The following is a 21,048-nucleotide window of genomic DNA, read 5'->3' on the forward strand; positions in this document are numbered from 1 at the left end:
ATAATATCTACTGGACCCTTGTTCGGACATATTTCTGTAAGTTACAGGTCTACAATTTAAAAAAAAAATTTCATGAAAAACAGTGGAACACTTTTGGTACAGAAATCTAGACCTCAGTGTAACGCTCAGGTGGTTAATCAGGCTCACTGTGTGTTGCAATAACAACCAATGCTTTTATTTTGAATCCACCTCAATGCACACTGTGGGCCTGATTTATGAAAACTCTCCAAGGAGGGGGAGGATACACTTTTATCAGTGAAGCTGAGTAATCCAGCAAACCTGGAATAAATCTTTAGGACTCTTAACAAAACCTTTGCATGCATCTATAGTTTTTTTTTTCCAGCAAATTCAGCAATAAAAATATTATTATTAATTTATATATTTTTATATACATATATGTTTTTTTTAACCTCACCAGCGGTAAGCCCAAGTGTGACATGGAGTAAAAAAAAAACAAGCTAAAGGCGGTAACCCAGAGTCACACTCGGGGTAGTTAAAAAAGTAAAAAATAAACATCTACCTGGTCCCATCGGCGTCCCCTGGTGTCCTGCCACCCTTTGGCCGCATCCTCTTCCTTGATCTGTCCTTTGGCGAGTGTGCTGATGTTCCTTGGGAGTTCCTGGTGACGTCGGTGCAAACTATTTTGTATTGCATTCAATACAAAATAACTGTAATGGATGTATGTCTAAAAGCAGTACATTTTCTTTCATGAAAATGTATTTTACAGTATATAATATAATAGTATGAATATAATAAAGTTTGAAACACAAAATCATAGCAAAGTTTATTACATTTATTATTAAATTATTTTATTTATTTATTTAATTTATTATTTTGACATGATTTGTGTTTCAAACTTTATTATACTCATACGATTATATTACTCTGTAAAATTATTTTCATGAAAAACAATGTACCGCTTTTAGACATATAAATGCAGACAGAAATAAACCGCTGAGGAGGTTTTTTGTTGCCTTAAAAACCTGTTTATGTGTTTAATTCTATATCCTATTGATGTTGTATTTGGGGTGTGGCATCATGAGTGAATTTACATCCAGAGAAATTTTCCTTTCCAGAAAAAACTGTCCCTCACTTCCGACGGACCCTCTTACTTAAACCTTTCTATTCTCCTCCCCTCAACTTCCGACCAGACCTCTAGTTAATCCCTTAACATCTCTCCCTCACATTAACCCATACGTAACCTGCAAACAGAGGAGGGGGCTGCCCAAACACCCAGTCATGCCGGCCCTAAGCTTGGTCCCCTGCTGAGGGCCTCCCTTTCTATGGAAATGTAAATAATTTGGCTAATAAGGGACCGGTATTGGCACCAGAACAGGTTCAGGGTAGTTGAAAGGAGTTTATGTAATCTGTAAATCTCAAAAGACCCATGGTCCTTGAAAAAACACTTTGCTGTCACCAGAATAAATTGAGTGCGATGCCTTTAAAATGATAATATTTTGCCGAAATTTCCAGATTGGTATTAGGTATGGAGCGCCTGACCTCTCCTTGGCTTTTACAATGGCACACAATCTTTGTTTGCCTGAGGGTACCAGAACATTTTTTCCTGAAAAGAAGGGAGATACAAGATGCCAGAGGCTCCCTGTTTGGTAGCTCTTTATATCCTTTGAGCAGTTGGCTGCCATAAATGGTATGTTAAGGGCTCTTGTGGGACTGGTATCTCCCAGGCACTCAACAAACTGCTGCTGTGCACCTGGGAACAACAAAATACACTGCAAGTAACCAGATTTGCATGTGGCTGTTTCTGTGGTGCAAATCTTTAAAGGAAAACTATGTGGCCAAAAACACTTTTGGGATCTGTGCCCCAATCTGCCAACAGTTTCAGCTGCATGCAAAAAGTGGTTCCCAACCTCTCCTATTCACTTGAACCCTGTGGCAGCAGAACACTGTAGCTCACCACAGGTCTGAAATGGACCTAAGGCTTGTTAACACTAACAGGTTGAGATGGGATGGGTATTTTTGCTCCATGCAGTCTCAATGTTAAGTAAGAACAAGACAATTTGCCTTTTATCCAATATCCTCAGTGTTTTGGCTTGTGCATTAAAGAACAGGACAGAGTTTTGCCTAGCACAGACCAACCCACTGTAAAATATTACATATAAATACATGATCAGTGAGTACAAAAAATACCTGTTCCTGTTGGAAATTCTGTGTTGTTGTCACTTCCTCTGAGCTAAACAGAAAACACAAACATTGTTTTGTTCCTTGATAAATCTACTAATCTTTCCAGTCCATATGTAACTGAGAGGAAGAGTTTGTAGTACAGACTGGGTCACCACCATGGGCCCTCCATAGATACGATGGATGGTAAGTGTAGCCACCCAGGACTAGGAAGTGTGTTATTTACAAGATCATCAGTTGAACATTAGAAAAAAATGCCTGAAAAATAAAACCAATGCAGCCACCATATCTAAATACTGCTATTTATTTTTATATTATTTTGGGGGGATTCAATAGAAAACTATGAGACAGAAATACAAGAATAGGATTCTTTATCATAGAATGATACTTCTCCATGTGATGGAGTGGAACATGTGATATAAACAATTATCACCAATTAACACTTGTCCCAGGCTTTATGGTATCATGGATTTGGTTGATCTAATTAGAACAGGGGGCTTTCACAAACTTTCACACCTCCAATCCTATTCTTAGACAGGAAACATCTGCCCTGAACATTCCGCCATACCAAGGTGAACAGAATAATCTCTCTGCAGCTGTATATTCTGTGTAAAATATAGTATTAATAGGGGCTACTTAGTACCTTATAGTAATAAAATATAGTAGAAAAATATCCCCTGCATTCACATAGCTGCCCACCTAGGGCAAATTTAGGTAAACAGCCCGGGGTAACAAATATTGGATTGCAGAACAGAGTGAAAGGAAAAATGCTTCCATGATGCATAATTTATCTCATCATTTATTAAAACATAAAAAAAGTAAAATATGTTGTGTTTATGTGCACTATAATAATTGGACTGTTTTTTTCCCCTGAAAATATAGGTTTAAAAATCAGTTGCATAAAGATTGTGCAACATAAAAATATGCAGCCACATTTTTTTTGCTTTCTTGTTCAATTTGAATAAAATTTTTGTTTATGATTTTCTGGGGCTGGATGGGAGGTGGTGGAGTTTAAGGTGACTGAATTACCTGTGGGTAAATCTAGGAAAAAGGGGCACAAGGGGTACTTCTGCACTGAGACCCAATCAAAGAAGCTTGACATTTTAATGCTGTACATTTAGACATGGAGAAGGGGAGCCTAGGAATATTACAGAGCATAGGGCCCAGAAATTTCTGATGGCGGGCCTCATGGTATGTTTCTGACACTCATTAGAACCAAGTAGTAAAATGTCTTCAGGATTACCGAACAAATCTAGTTAAGTGTGACACACTACTAGTAGTTATTCCATGACCTGGATAGATAAAATCCTTCCTGATCTATGAGTACCCTTACAAGTCAGCACAAAAAATATGTGCACGGCACAGAGTATTTAGTTTAAAAAAGAAGAATAAAACAATATCATTATTCAGAAAACTTAGATCATTGTCTTGGCACAGAGTCTCCAGATCCTTCTGAGAGGGGCATCCTATGCTCCTAAGTCAGTTGCAGGCAAAATGCAGCATTTCCTCAGTCTTTCTGATCACTTAAGGGCCCATTTATAAAGCAGCAGTATGGTCCTAAAAGCGTGGAACAAGCAAATGTTTTACCAAACACTTCTTGACTGCAAACAGGCATTGCTACTGGACACTTTATTCAATGGTGACAAAAAACGAATACTCAGGGGCAGGACTAGAAATTAATGAGCATCAAAGCATCCACCCTTCTTCCGCCCCTGAGGAACCCCAAATAAAAAGCTGCATTTTACAAAGTCCACTGCATGCTTTGTAGACAGAGAATGGCCTTTTTGGCTCTGCTGCCCCAAACATATCCAGCCATAGCTCAGGAGAGTTGGGCTACTTGCTAGAGCAGCTGGGGGCTTTGCAGAAATGGGGTGACTCCAGAGTTTGGGGTGGGGGCAGGGGCAATTAAAATGACAGTGCAGCAATGCAAGATGATGCAGATGATCCCATCACCCCACAATTTCTGCCCCCCCCCCCACTCCATCATTGGGTTAAAGGGGAATAGTTCAGCCCCTGTAGAAACCGATAAGAGAAATGTCCCATAAAAGTGAAGTTTATGAGACACAATAAAATAAAAAAGTCAACGCTGTTTTAGAGTGGAAGAGAATATCTCATAATAAAAGAATGGTAATAGCCCATTTACAGGGAGTCATAGATACTGTAGCGCCAAGTCTTTAATAATATCCTGGTACCGATTTGACATACAACATTGTATTGAGATAAATTCAGTGCAATCCCAAGTGAGCACTCTTGAAATATATATTGTCTAAAAGCTCTGTGTATAAACCTGGTTCACTCCACATTTATCATTTACCAGTCCATCAGTAGTATATCCTGATGATGGGCACCCAAGCTGTATACATTGCATGAGCTCCATGAATTACCCAGCTGTGTGATATATGAACTGCTGTTTGTCTTCCAGTGCATGTAACTTGTGGAATCATCAGAATGTATGGATGGACCAGTGATTGATAAATATGGAACAATGTGTTTCAGGGTCTACAAGGATTGTATACAAAGCTCTTAGACAATACACACACACATACATGGGTGTGTGCTGAGGGTATGCCTGGGATTGCTCTTATATAAAAGACTTGCCTCTGCAATATTAAGGAATCTTAGGGGTATATTTCTAAACAATTGATTTTTTCAATGCAAGTGCTTGTTTTTTTGTTCTGTGTGAACTAAAATGGGTGAATTTACCTAGTGATGGGCAAATGTACTTTAATGTACTTTAACCTAGCAGTACATTTCTGTCTGGATTTATATGTCTAAAAGCGGTACATTGTTTTTCATGAAAATTTATTTTACAGTATAATATAATTGTATGAGTATAATAAAGTTTGAAACACCAAATCATGTAAAAGTAATAAATTAAATAAATTAAAAATATATATATTTATTTTTTAATTAAAAAAAAAAATTATACTTATATTTTTATATTATACTGTAAAATAAATGTTCATGAAAACAATGTACTGCTTTTACACATATAAATCCAATGTATTGCATTCAATACAGTTATTTTGTATTGAATGCAATACAAATAGATTTAGAATTTCCCGCCCCGCCGGCAACGTACACACGCACCGACATCACCAGGAACTCCCCCGTGACTCATCAAGTGCAGAGGACACTGTCCGGAGAAAGGAAGAAGACAGGTATTGGGGCTATGTACAATGCGTGATGCCGACGGATCAGGTAAGAGCTGTATTTACTAACCTTCCCATAGGTTTACCTACCCCAAGTGTGACTCGGGGTTACTATTTTCAGCAACTTTTTTTCTACCCCGAGTCACACTCGGGGTTACCGCTAGGGAGGTTAAAAGCATTTAGTAGACATGGGCACATGTACTGAACTATTGGGCGTGATTTAATAAAGCTCTCCAAGGCTAGAGAGGATACACTTTCATCAAGCGTGAAGCTGGGTGATCCAGCAAACCTGGAATGGATCTTGTCCAGGTTTAAAAACATTTGCTAACAAATAGCTAATTGCTTTTAGGAAATCCATTTCATGTTTGCTGTATCACCCAGCTTCGCTAATGAAAGTGTATCCTCTCCAGAGGAGAGCTTAATTAAATCAGACCCATTGATTTAATAGCAGGTGTTATACTACATTCATCCACTAGGCAGTGCTCTGTTCATTTTCATTCGCACTGAATACAAGGTTACAGCGCAAGTGAAAGTGAACACAGCACCACCTAGTGAACAAATTAAGAATGAGACCTACTATGTGAATCGTTCATGAATATACCCTTTTGTGTACTGTTTAATTACTGTATTATGTACATTCATTCGATAATAATAGTGTGGTAATTGTTTAGTTGCATGTTTTTACATTCAAATGTGTCCAATAAATGTTTTTATCGGACATTTTTCCTATCTGTATTTGTATTGTCATCATAACCATAGTAATCAGCAGGTCCCAAAGCTTAACTGTATCTAACTGATAGATTTTTTCATATTCACTATGATATGTGAATGTGGTAGACTTTTACATTGACTAGCCAAAGAGTGAGATTCAGTAGAGAGAACTAAGCTGTATGCGATGAATTTTTACATTGGGTGGTCAAAGTTGGAAAATTAGCAAAGGGATAAAGCTTTGTAAGTCTGATTGATTTTTATGTTGGCTGGCAAAAGGATGAGAAACAGTAGGAGGACTAAAGTGTGTGTGATGGGGGTTTCTGCACTAAAAGAAACATTTGCTGGGCATGTAAAAAGGCACCAGAGAGTCTCATCTATAAATGTAATTGATTTTTACATTGGCTGGCTAAAAGGTAAGAAGGAGCAATAGGAGTCAAATGTACACTGAGCCAAGAAGGCCAATGCTATATAGCAAAGGGACTCAAATGTACACTGAGCCAAGAAGGCCAGTGCTATATAGTACAGGTATAGCTATACTCTGGCCTGTATCTCAGTCCAGGGAGTAGATGCTGACCCCAACAAATGCCCAATCAATGATGGTGCCATATTTCTGATAGGGGAATGCAGAAAAAGCCATTGTTAGGAATCTTGTGCTCAATGTAGGTAGATATAAAGTCCAGTATTCCTTACACTCACTGTTTACTTAGCATGCATGCTAGGTCCATTTTATTAGTTTCCTAGATCCAGAAACCAAGAAATATTAAAACCAAGTTGAGAATGTTGAAGAGACCAAGCTTATTAAATATTAAACATACAATAAATTCTTATTTCAAATTCAAATTCCTATTTGGAATCATAGTTTAAAGATTATTAAGCTGGCCATAAATAGAGAAATGAACATGCAAGCACAATCAGACTGGCTTAGAAATAAACAAAAGTCATTTTTCTGCTTGGCCAGCACCACATGCTATGCCATGCCATCTCATAATTGTGGGCACCTTTATTCTGGTAACATAAACATCATATGTGTGCTTTTATCTGATAAGTATTTATTGTATTGTATATCTGAGAATATTTTCTTACATATGGGTTTACTTTTGTTCACATTTATCTTATATAGCCACAAAGCAATGATTGAAATCATGATCATTTTAATAAAAAATATTTTTTTACTCCAAAAGAATTAAAAGCAAAATCATAAAATTACAGCACATACAAGGTGATTTAAATTCATATTTGACAATCTAATGTATCAATTACAATAATGTTGCACCTTTTTTTAATAGAAGGGGTTTACCCTGTTTGATTATTAAACATAATACTTGTTGCAGCCATGAGAAGTAGATTATGCAAACATACAAATCATTAGGTCATATTCCATTCATTCACTAGGTGGTATTTTGTTTATTTTTATTTGCAATAAATACAAGTGTACTCCATTGTGAATTAAAGTAAGTACAACACCACCTAATTCAGTTTTTTTATCCTTAAGAGAAAGTATATCAGTAGCTTTTCCTTTTGTGTCTATCACTGTGTGAAGTAGGACACAGTGGGGTTACACACTCATATGATTGTTTTAGCTGTGTGTACAATTTGAGCTTAAGCTATTGAGATCAGCAAATATGCTAAGTGAAGATTAGCTCGGATCTTTTATCTGCCAAAGGATTTGAATATCGGTACATGCATCTTAAGGTTTACACAGCCCTGCCACCTAGCACAGCTGTCCTGGTGAGTTTCCCAGTTTAGGTTAGACAGCACAGTTAGAATGTGATTGGAGAATAACGTATCTCCTACCAATAAGGTCATCTCTCTGTTTCTCCTTAATTTTTGTAAGCATGTGGCACACTTGATTGGCCCCAAGTGCTGCCCCTCCCTCGCTCAGTGCTGCTGCATAGGAGATTGGCAGCAAGTTAGATTTAAATATTTAATAATATTTAAAAAATATTTAATATATTTAAAGATTTAATATTTAATAGTATTATAATACCTGTATTTAAAGATAGTTATAATTTTTATTTATTGAATACATGACTGTATTAATAAAAATAATTATGTTCATACCTACTTTAAGTGAGATCAATTGTAAAATGGTTTGGGATTTCTGAAACTGTTCAACTTCTCAGGAGAGAGTGATTTGTGGATGGGGGAAAATATAGGCAGCGTTTGTTAGCGGTGTATTAGAATTCACCGCCTGGCAATTGCACCTTTGAGGTCAGATCCCCGGTAACAATTGTCTGCCTTAATGAACATAGGTTGTGAAGTCCACGTTACTTCGGGAGAGGCTCAGATATGAGCTTTAAATTGTCAGTAAGCTGTGGTTAACCATATCCAAGGCCCATGTAAAATCAATAAAACATTGCAGCACTTTGAGAATTTAAGCAGTTTCCAAGACCGTCATAGTAGGGGCATTGCACCGTGCCAAATAGGGAATTGAGGCTAATTTAACTTTGCCGGTAAATAAATTTATGCTCCGGAATTTTTCTTTAAAGAGCAGTTTTTATTGGTATTCCTAATAGGACATTTATTCTTATGTAAGGGAACTGTATGGAATTATTCTCTATCTGAAGTCTATGCTACCTAAAGGGACTGTCCAATCAAACATCAACATCTAAAACAACATAGCTATGTGCCATTATTCTGACCAACAGGGATCGCTTGGAGGCAACACTTGATATCTGATGTAGGAAGATGACACACGTAGGAAATTTCACTTAATATTTGGGCCAGGGGAATAAATTTATCCACTACCCTGAGAATATTTATTTCGTATACTACTCTGATTCAGGGGGATCGCTGTGGCTACCAAACTAGTTTGTATTGAAAGATGCTCAATAGGATAATACAGTGTCATCCAGATTCTCTGAGATTGTTCATAATCATTAGAAGTCCATTCTTTTTTTTCTTATCAAGCCCTGATAAATAAGTTTGTGTGCCCTGAAACATGTTGGCTTTTTTATTCATAGAAAAATAAATTAATTATTTGGCCTGTTTGAGTATTGGCTGGAAACAACATTTGTGGTATACCTGTGAACTGAGCTGACAAGGTCATCCCTTTCCTTATGATACTCGGCTCAAATATTGCTTTTTGTATTTCAATATATTTATTGATTTTTAAACATAGGAATAAAAAAAAATATATATTTTTTCGTACAAATAAACCATTCAACAACAAGACATAAGTCCAAAGTCCAAGGTAGCATAAGTGTTCTTTCGAGACACTTGTTTAAAAGGTATTTACCTGTAAAATGACTAAGGATAAGCATAGATCCGGGAAGGAAGGAAACAACTTTTGCAAAAACCATCTCGATTGTCAAAAATTTAAATGACCAAAACATTTGAGACATAAAGCCATAGGAATAAACAATTCCGTATATGAGAAAAGGGGAAGGAGGAAGGAAAGGGGGTTGGAGACTATCAAAGTAAAATATGTGGGTATGGGTTGAGACCTTAATAAGCCTTAAAGTGTATTACATTTTTTTTTACAATTAGGATTTACAGGGTTCCCAAATTTGGTCAAACTTGTCCATTTTATCACTCAAGATGCTAGTGAGTTTGTCATTGACCATTATCCAGTTTAATTTTATAGATATTGGTTCTATAGGGATATCCCTCCTTTTCCAAGCGTTTGCTAATGCAACCCTTGCTGCCATCAAAATAAGGTTTATCAGTTTTTTGTAATGTGGGGGGAATAGGTTGGTCAAGTTTGCTAAGCAAAGCATTTTATGCAGATTTTGAAATATCTAAACGAACAATCTCTCGATATTAACTTAAACACTGCTGACCAAAAATTTTGAGCTGTCGAGCATGACGACCATATATGTTCCATAGTTCCTCGTTAGTTGCATCCCCTGAAGCACAGTGGGGAGGCATTAGACTGTTATGTAGCTATAGGATCTGGTACTAGATTCATCTAAGTATGACTTTGAGATTGGCCTCAACTATGGCCGAATTCAGGGAAACTTTAGACAGTGCCATGGAAATTTCAGTGATGTCCTTGACTCTCCCAAAACCTTTGGCAATCCACCAACTGAAGTGGGAGCAAATATTTCCTGGAGAAAATTCTGGATTGCCCCAAAGACATTAACTTAGGTTTAGTTCTAAGTTTATCCCAAAGTGATAATGAAAAGGTCAGAGATGGGCATTTAATTAAAGGTCTAGTCTTTTTTGAAGGCCACAATAATGCTGAAACAGCAGTTGGTATACATGCCATTTCTTCTAGAGCAATCCATTGTAGTTTGGGCCCTGAAATGTTACATAAGGCAAATTGGGCTAGTTGCGCTGCCTTGAAATAATTATATAAATGGGGGACCCTAAGCCCCCTTGTAATCGGGGAGCAAACAGGGTCACTTTCTGTATTCTGCTTCTTTTCCCTCCTCATATAAAGTTCATAATTTTCATTTGCAAGTGTTTAATGAAATTGGTAACGTGCGAAAAGGTAAAAAATTCTTGGAAGAACATTCATTTTTATGGTGGCAATACCCCCGAGCCAGGATGGTGGTGACCTATTCCATCTACCTAAATCCGAGAGAATGGTCTTTAATAATGGGCCATAATTAGCTTGAAATAATGTGTGATATGTTGGGGTTAAGTGATTTCCTAAGTATTGGAGAGATTTCTCCCCCATTGGAAGCTGAAGTTGCCTTTAACAACCGCAGTTTCCTCCACTGGGATATTTATGTTTAAAGCTTGAGATTTACACTTTTAACATGTAGACCCGATAGTATGGAAAAACTCCCAAAACTTTGAAAAAATTCGGTAGTGTTGTCAGCGGTGAAGAGGTATATATTAAGAGATCATCACACTTGTGCTCCATTTAGCCACAAATGATGCCTTTATTGTTTGGGTTGGAACGTATCGCAATAGCTAAAGGCCAATGCAAATATTAAGGGGGAAAGGGGACAACCTAGCCTGGTGCCTTTTTTTTGATAAGGATGGGTGAAGACAAAGAACCCGCTAAAGAAATCCTCACGGTGGGGCAGTCATAGAGGGACTCAAGTAATCTAATGAAATAAGGTCCAAACCCCATAACAGTGAGCAATTTAAACAAGTATTAACACTATAAGCTATCAAATGCTTTCTGGACAGCAAGAGACAAAAGCATTGCTTTCGTAGAGGGTCCTTGGTCTTAATTTGACTGCACCACTGAAATGAGATCAATAGACCACCTTGTTTGATCTAGAGCTTGCCTATGTAATAAAAAGCCCATTTGGTTCGTATGAATGTATACCCCTAGAAAGGAATTGAGTTGAATTGCTAATATCTTATTCATGATTTTTAGATCACAGTTTTTGAGTGATATGGGTCTATAGTTTGACACTTCAATGGGATCTCTCCCAGGTTTTGGGATTACACTAACATAGGCTGAGTTTGCACCCAATGACAGCGTATTGCCCTCTCTAATAAAGTTAAGATATTACACTAGATGAGGGGCCAATGTGAGACCGAACTTCCTATAGTACACATTAGAGAAGCCGTGAGGGCCAGACGAGCTTCCCGATTTTAAAAGCTTATGGGTTTTCAAAGTTTTATCCACTGTAAATGGCATTTCTAAGATCTCTCTATGCCTGTATTTCAATTTAGGGAGTGCTAATTTATCAAAGAAAGAAGCCTTCAGTGTCAGCCCCTTTTTTTTTGCCATATAAGTTGTTATAGAAATCATGGAAGGCTGACATGGCTTTTTCAGCGTTCTGAGACAGTTTTCCATTTTTACGTTTTATCTTTGGAAGACCAAAGTTTTTGGGAGTGGGATTTAATTTATTGACCAACAGTTTACCCGGTTTGTCACTCCACCTGTAAAATGTGTGTTTCGCCCACCGCATAGACTTTTCAGCTCTAGTGGTGAGAAGTAAATTGAGGTTGGTGCGGGCTTGTTCAAGTTGTTCCTTAAGCATAGTATAGATGGGTCTTCTTTATGCTTTTTTTTTAGTCTCATGAAACTCTTTAAATTTTTGTTCAATTTGTTTAGAGCAAGCTTTCTTTAGTCCAGAACCTATTTTAATAGAATCCCGTCCTTTAGTAGCCTTATGGGCTTCCCAGTTGTTACTAGGCGATGTATCTTGCGATTTATGTATTTAAAAAATGTCAGTTATCCTATCATGAATTTCATCTCTAATTATTGGTTTGTTTAGCAAACTTATCATTAAGTCTCCACCAAAATGCAGATCTCTTCCCTCTAAAACCTTCCAACTGTAACATAATTGGATCATGATCTGACCAAGGTGAAGAAATGATGCATGCTTTAGATGCCATGGGTACAAGGTTGACAGGGAGAAAAATATGGTCTACCCTAGAATAAAGCTTGTGTGCTACTGAATAATAGGTGTAATCCCTTGTTGAGGGATTCAGTTCTTGCCATATATCAACTAAGTCACGCTGTTTCAGCAACATGGATAGCTTGTGACTCCTTGGGGGGGGGGGGGTTGACGGTATAAAGCCACGTTAGATTTATCCAAAACCTGGTTTAGGGCTGAGTCACCCAGGAAAAACTAAATTGCCCGCCTCCCTGGAGAAGACTTTGGTAATCAAATTTTTGAAAAAGTCAAGTTGGCCTTTATTTGGGGCATAATATGTCACTATGGTTATTAAAGAACCTTCTACTGAACCCTGTATTATCAAGAATCTGCCACCAGGATATTTGATTCCATTACTAGGGATAAAAATTAGGATGTTTAGAGAGCAAATTCTGCTTTTTGGGAGGTGCAACATGCTCCTTTACACTTGGAAGCCTGGGGTATATTGCTACTATACAAGAAGGGCACCAGGGTAGCACTGTGAAGGAGAGTGTGGTTTGCAAGGGAGGCTTTAAAGAGACTCTGTCAATTTTCCTTGAATGTCTTCTGTCTGGTCACATGACACACTAGATTCTTTTACCTTTCTGTGCTGTCCTAGTGGAGAGCAGACCTTGTGAACTGTGCTGATAAGCTTACATTAGCTTAACTTATTCATTAATGCACTATGGGTGCAGGGAACTGTATTTAGGGGTTAGGGCTGTGACACCATGTACTCAAGATATTCTCCTAAAGCTGAACTCGGGGATAACCAGATATTGTCTAAATACCATAGTCATAAATAATTGTATTTGAATTTGACATGCTTTATGTTTTTCTTAAGGATATGTGCAGAGATCCATAATTTATCTTTACCTCTGTGCAAGAGCTCCTCGTATTAGGGAATGGTCGATGATGTTTTCCTTCTTTGTGCAGGGTGATTGGTCCTGTATCCAGGTGGCTTTTGAATATATTAAAATGAAAAATTTCTTTCTTAAGGTTATTTTTTAATCGTATTGGTTGAGAAAAAACTGATGACATCTGATAGTGGAAAAGTGGTACAGCAGGGGACAACTCTGGATTGCAGATGAGTAATTTTTCTTCTTCTTTTTTAAGGTTCCAGGTAGACAATAAAACAAACTAGCTTAAAGTTAAGATCCCACAACCGATCAGATCAATGCTGTCATTTTTCAGATTCACAAATCACAAACAATCTATATTTAGAATGAGAAGTAAGCACTAATAAATAATTTACCAGCCATGAATACATTGACCTTTAGGCATACAGTAAATATATGGTCCCCTTTTCATTATAAGAGCTCACGCTGAAGTAGGGCTAATCAATGCTGGTAATTAAACATTCGGAGTGCTCACTCCTGAGAGGACAGATGATCGGCATTATGGAGCAGACAGATAAGGCAGACTGGAACATTATGGATTATAAATCTTATGAGGGATTCCCACAGGTAGAAGGCTGAAATTTTTCACACAGAGTAATAGTTATTTAGGGAATTTCAGAAGGAAGAATGCTACAACAACTTTAGTCTGGTTTTTTGGTCCACGTGAGCAAAATTCTGAAACAAATCTCTGTAGGTTTAACTGGATTTATGAGACATCCACTGCTAAATTATTTGGAAAGAAATTGACAAGACAGATATGGAGAAGTTAACCCGTCAGTTGATAAAAGTTGATAGACCTTACAATGTTTTCTATTGGTTAGAGAGAATGGCCACCATAGTGATGGGTCAATAGAATGGACTGGAAGGCAGGAGTACGATGGTATATTAAGGATGCTAGAAAAGACATTTGAACCAACTATGGCTACATGTTGCCAATTGAAAGTTCCAAACCCCATTTAGGCTGTGGCCAGGTTAACTTTAAACTTAAACCAGTACCTTTTAGGAGACAATGATAAAGCATTGTCACCTTTTTATGAAAAGTGCCTGATCAAGAACGGCCCTGGATGGATCCCCAGGTATTTTTTAATGAAGGCTTCAGATTCCGGGAGTCAAATACTGCTCATAAGGGGTGCTCTAGTTGTTTTTATGCAGCTCTGTAGTTTGGTGACTTTACTGCCAAACATTTGCCTTCCTCCACTTTTGCTGACTTATAAAAATGTCATCCAGTAGCTTTCACCACCACCATCGTGGTGGGTTAAAAAGACCCAGTCACCAATTAAGCAAAAGCACAAAAAATTATTTTAAACGCTTACTTGCAGTTTTTTTTCTTTCCAAAATGTCTTTTTTTATTGAATTGCAAAGTACCTTTGAATGTGCTAGTACATCTTACTATTCCAGAAACAGTTCCCTCCATATCATCTTTCCTCTTCTAGGAATGTCTTATTACTGGCTGTACTGGACAAGCTCCCTCTCCCTTCCTCTAACATCGCCTTTTAGGCCACTTCTGGTGAAGTTTAGGAAGTCAATCTCAACCAGGGTTCAAATAAATCCTTGGGTTTTTCCAGAGGTTGCCAGGGGTTTCTTTAGCTGTGGATGATTAACCTCCTGTTTGATGATACCTGCGTGGTTTAAGAGCTAATACCACTTGGCAAAGCCAGTTGCATAACACTAATGTTAGTTGTAGCTGTTCTGGTATTCTGATCACTATTGCAAAGTGGCATATTCACACCCCTGACCACCAGTATAAGGGGCATTCGTGCCACTGATATCTGCTTTTACCAGAGGTTTCTCAATATGTAAAAGTTATTTTTGGTGCTTCATTGGGGTAAAAAGGTTGAGAAAGGCTGCTTTAGAGTGCCACTTGAAAGACAAATCTTAGTTTGCTAACACAATATTTACAACGGAGGCACTTAGCAGCAGCCTCAGGACTTTTTTTGATTTAGCTTTATTCTTCATTATTTTTGGCACTTTGGTTGTGACACTTATATTGTTTACACATACCAAGGATAGTTTTTGGCAGAGTTAATTATTCAACTTGCATGTTTTTGGAGTGCCTGGAGAAAAACTCAAGTGAACAACATGCAAACTCATTGCAGATAGTATGCTGGCTGGGAATTAGGTAAAGGACTAACACTAATTCAACACTCTGACTTTGGGAACATATGTTTTTAAAAGCCCATGCAGCTTTTGTATGAAATTTAAGCATTTATAAAGACTTTTTAAACAAAAATTTGTGTTGAAGAAGAGTGAGAATAGGAGAAAATGCCCCCTGAATGCCCAGGAAAACAGCAAAAAATGCCCCAAAACACATTTATGTTAATGGGGACGTTTAGAGCGTTTTGGAGAATTTATGGGCCTTTTGGAGGCATTTTGGGGGTTTTAACTCTTTCCAACCCATTAAGAAAATGCTTTGATGTAGACTTGCCTATTGGAATGAATGAGAATTTCAAACATAGGGATTTAAATGCTCAGCCTAAATTCTTAAAAAAATCTGTGTAGATTAAGCCTCAACGCAGTAGAGGAGAGAGTGCTAGCCATTGTCAGCCATGGTACCATGGCCTCTGGGCTTTATATATATATATTAGCTTTTAAGCATTTATAGATAATAATATATAATATTATGCATTAAATAGGAGAAATGCAGAGTTTTGGTACATTAATGGTCTGGTGACAGGGTCTCTTTAAGTGTTAATTTTAAGGGTGAGATTAATGTGTTAATTAGGGACAGGATTCAGTCAAGACAATATTTTGGATCACTTTCACTGTCAATCATTTTCAGAGCTGAAAGCCCCATTGCTGAAAAGCAATGTACTGATGGATGGATATTTTACTTTGTTCTTACAAATACCTAATAGGGAATTTGGCTCTGACTAACGTAATAAAAGCACAAGGTTCATATCATGTTTTTAAACCCTGAAGACTTGTTTGCTCACTTGCTGCCACGGTCTCTCACCCTAACACATTTATCATTTTTATTTTTCTTTCCCAAAACCTAACAAGCAATTTAATTTGTAAAACAAAGGGCTCCCCATGGCTCCATCACCCACATCCAACAGAAAAAAATTCCCTTGGAAAGACAGGCTTTAAAAGCTCAGCTGCCGAGAAATGATGTGTTAAAGTGGAACTTTCATGGAAAAAAAAAAAAAAATAGCCTTTTCAAATGACAAGCCCTCAGTTCATCCACAAACCAAGCCCAGTGAGTCCAGCGTTGACTCGGCTGTCCTCCGGCGCTCATCCAATCATCCGCTGCCACCATATTCTTTCTTCCGGGTTCTTCTCACGTCACCTGAACTTGAACTGTACAGGCACAAGTTCAGGTGTTGTTTCTTCATGAAACTGTAAAAAAAAAAAAAGCCAATTTCATTGCACTGCATGAAATCGAGCACTTTTTTCCTTTATAGGAAACCTCTTTATGACACATGACGATTTCATGCGCAGAAGGCGCAACCCACAACCAGGATTTGTGACGTATGTATCCCAGGAGGCTGGGGGTTTCCTCTTCACTGTTCACTGTTGTCGCAGTAAAGACAGAAGAGAAAGGGTCCTCCCCAAAAAATGTAACAAAAATCCCCCAAAAAACAATGTTTACATTACCATCTACAGATTACCATTACCATTTCCATTGCAGATTCACAACAACCAATGAGAAATGAATGCTGTGCATTCCTATGGAAATTGCAGAGCAGAGTCCATCTTCCCATTTCCCCTCTACATAGAACAGAGCATAACTGTGTAAATTGCTTGTTCCTTCATCTGTCACTGGAAACTATTAGGAAAGGTTGTTTCCAGTGAAAGAAAATCGACGTTTGTCTCATGTCCGTAAAGAGCTTAAGTTTTGTTGGAGGGGCAACTTTAGCTCACATTGAGCCAAGCCCACCCAATCTGATACTATCTTTTTCAACTTTCTCCTTCCAGTCCCAAGCCATTAATATAATATGCATGGTGTTTCAAAATGTTTTGCAGACATCAATAACGTTATCATTTCATAAGTTTCTCAGGTCTTGTGGGTCACCTTGTACCAGTCCTGCTTCATCAATTAGCAGAAGGGACTGCATGGCAGTTGGCACAATCATTAATGTATCCATGGGGGGGGGAATGTTTTTTTTCATCCAATTACCTATGGAACAAGAACCATTGGACCCGAGGCCTTGGCATTGTTCATACTTCTAAAAATAATTAATTTCACACCAGGGTGTGTGAATTCTGGAATCAGGAGTCAATGAGGATGCATTAATTGGTTATCTTTTCTTCCACGCTGACAGCAAAACCGTGTTCATAGAACAGAGTCCTTGTGAGAAAGTCCTTGTGCATAGAGACATGTGACAATGTTACAATAAGTGTAAAGACCTTCCAGCAAAAAAAAGGAAAGTTGCTATTACTTTATCGCAAGAACACAGTTCTTATACAATCTTGAAACATGTAACACATTATGATTTCTTTGTGCTCCCTTATATATAAATACACAGCGCTGTTTTGTTGTCCAAGTAACATTAGAAATGGTTAGAATTATTGCACAATTCATAAAAGATATCTGACAATACAGAATTGCAAGGAATGGAAATTGGCCATTAGGGCAAACTTGTTACATAAACTTTTTAAATTGCTGTGAATAAAAAGATTTGTTGTTTATGAACACACAAAAGGATTTTTTTCTTTTTCATTTTTTGTTGTCTAAGCAACATTCTTATTAGAATTATTCTGAAATTTATAACAGGTATCTGACAATACAGAATTGTAAGGACTGGAAATTGGGCATTAAGACAAACTTATTATATAGATGAAAATATAACCTTTATATAGACACACTTAAGATTTTTTTTTTTTTTTTAATGGACACACAAAGCTTCTTTTTTTTTGTTTCCTTTTTACAATGCTCATGGATGGGTAAAATCAGTCAAATATTACAAGAACAAAATAAATAAAAAAGAATATTGAGTAAATAAGCACAATATTTGCTTCTCAGGGACTGAGACTGTGGTCATTTCACTTTACAACAATGATCATTTGATCAATGTGCTTAATATAAATGTTGAGCGCCGGTCTAAAATCAATGAACCATACCACTATGCAGGGGCCAACAGGAGAAAATCTTGTGATGATAAGCATATATGCATCTGCACCAAAATCCGATCAAATACAAATCAATTATGAGGTCTCAAAAAGTCATCAGATACCTGATACATTTGCTGTAAAAGGGTCGTTTGATTCTCTGTATGGATATTCACTTGGAGACTGACTAAAGTTCTGATATCATGGAGGCTGTTCACTTAGCAAGTGATTGTTTTACTTAGTTTTGTCGATAGGGAAAAGCTGAGTTCATTCTGAATATTCAGTTATGTGCCAAGGGAATTCAAAACAAACATTTTTTCTTGCACATTAAAGTACAAAAATACCATGAGGCCCATGGCCAGGTCTGGGTCCAAATGAGAGGATGAGATTTTAAGGTTGTTAGCAAAAGACCAAGATAACATACATCTGTCAATATGAAAGTATAAAGATTTATTGAATTCAATCATACACTGTCCATTTTGGCAGAAATCTTTAAATCTTACAACTGCATTAGTACAGTGATTTAGGAGAGTGACCAGGTGTTTCAATATGGTTGAACACGTTTTACAAATAGTTTCCTCGGGGGATGTCAACGAGAAGTACATCTAATCTAAGAGACCGGTCAGTTTGATCAGTGTGATCAGCATTTACTCATTTAGTAAATCAAACTAACATATATATATATTAAAATAAAACATTAGGCTACCTAATAAATAAAATTAATATCTATTAAAAACATTAGTTTCCCTTTAAAAAGGAGTCTGTCCACATAATGAATCAATATATAAAGCCAACAAATATTGAATGGCTCCATGGCTAACAGAAGACTAATTCCTACTGCTGGTAAGGTTGCGGCGCAGTTGGTACTTTTTCGTGCCCATGAACCGTGCCCATGGATAAGATGTTATGTGTAGCCTCCTATTCATGGCTGCCCATGGGAAATGAATTAGTGCCATAGTAAGTGGTTGAGTAGCACCTGCTGTTAAATGTTCTAATGCTGGTTCTTTAAGAACCAGCATAGATGTTGTGGCTGTCAAGGTGCCAGCTGCCATTTACTTTCCTGGTCTGAAAACTTAGCTGAAGTTAGCTCAACCAACATGTTTTTTCATCTCTATTAGAGTCAAGCCGAATGTCACATATTCGGGCCGAATGGATCCAAATAGTAGCATCATTCTTTATGTAATAATCAGTACTGGGTTGCAGTCATTTTTATCTTTTTAGATCTGGAGCTTTACTTTAAGCTTGCAGCAGATTTTAAATGGCTTCCATGAATGAAGAAACAACTTTACCGGACTTGTACTTGTGACAATAAAAGTCTCCCGTTAGCTTTGTTTCAGTTTGCATTTTTTTGCAAAAGAAAAAAAAGGAAAGCAAAAAAGTGATTTTTTTTTTAAATGAAATACGTCATCTCTGACCCCTAACCAATCCCACTCATCCCTACTGTTATTGCCTATTGGTTGGTACCAGTTGGAAGGACTTAAGTCCCCAACACTAGAATGACACATTGTTAGCAGCTTGAGGCTTCTATGTTTATTTTCTGATGTATGTACCTATGACTATTTTTATCATAATGTTAGAAGTAGGCAGTGAATTGCCCCTCCTATGTGAACCTTTTTGATGGCCTACCTGACATCTCCATTATAATGTTAGAGGCAGGGAATAATTAGAGCCTTTCGATGGCTGTTAATTGCCCCTCCCATGTGCACCTTTCTGGTGCCCTACATGACATCCATGACTACTTTATTCTATTTCTAATCAAATTATTTTCTAACATGCAATTACTTTCATCAATGGTAGGCTGGAATTCCTGTCCTAAGTGAGCCTGCAAGGTAACAAGTACTGGGAGAATTTGTAAGAATGGTAATATCGAAAAGAGATAGATTAACACGTATTGAAATATAACTCTGATTGGGTAATAAAATGTAAATTTCCGTTATCCAACTTCAATTTAGAGCTGTTTCCAGGATCTCATAGAAGGAGCTTGACATCACCCATGGCAGAGTAAGGTGAGTATGTTTATTAATGCCTCAGTGTATACCATTTTAGGCAAATTATTTTTGGAAATCCATTGCAAAGTTTCTTATTTAGAGATTCTGCCAGTAACAGTACTTCCTAATGCAAGCTAACAACACTAAGCCATACCTTGCCATGTACAGTAGCAGCAGGGCTATCAGATAGGCAACCCAATGGCCAACTGAAAGAACTTGCAGCCTGACAATGCTGTTGTTTATTGCAAGGCAGTGGATTAGTTCTGTCAGCCTACAGAACTGCTGTTACTGGCAAGCTCTCCAAGTAAGAAAATTTGCAGTGGATTTACTGTACCAGTTTGCTTAAAAATGTATGCAGTGAGGCATTATCAAATATACTTATTTTACCCCTGCCGTTCACACATGCTACCTAGCCATGTGATGTCAAGCTCCATTCGGCAAGATCCAAGGAACATCTTGCTGAATTAAAGGTAAATAATGAAGGATCTTCTTCCTTCTTCTCATCCTAATTCCGATCTTCAACCATCTTGGCCTGGCCAGTATGACCCATCTCCTGCACAGGATCTTCAGAGTTTATTCAGTCCCAGCTACCACAGTGGATGTTGGGATGTGCTGGGTATCCCCACAACCAATGCTGAGTTGTTCATGTGCAGGTAAGAATGCTTTTTACAGAAGAGACATCACCTTTCCCTTTTGCAGTAAAGCCCTGCCTGATTGCAGATTTTTAAAGTGGAACTTTAGTTGAAGAATGATTCTGATTGGGTGTTGCTGCACTAATTGCCTTTTGCTTTAACAGTCTCCTCCATGACACAAAATGGCTTCCATCTTCACCTACTGGAAGGCA

At 37.6% G+C, this 21,048-nt stretch overlaps 1 protein-coding gene across 1 annotated transcript in view; it reads left to right on the forward strand.

Moving 5' to 3' along the window:
• The window catches only part of THSD7B (thrombospondin type 1 domain containing 7B), a 313,336-nt gene that overhangs the window by 23,854 nt on the left and 268,434 nt on the right, over positions 1-21,048 (forward strand). The window lies entirely within an intron of this gene.

The sequence above is a fragment of the Pyxicephalus adspersus genome, chromosome 7 (genome assembly GCF_032062135.1).
Source record: "Pyxicephalus adspersus chromosome 7, UCB_Pads_2.0, whole genome shotgun sequence".
Classification (NCBI taxonomy): domain Eukaryota; kingdom Metazoa; phylum Chordata; class Amphibia; order Anura; family Pyxicephalidae; genus Pyxicephalus; species Pyxicephalus adspersus.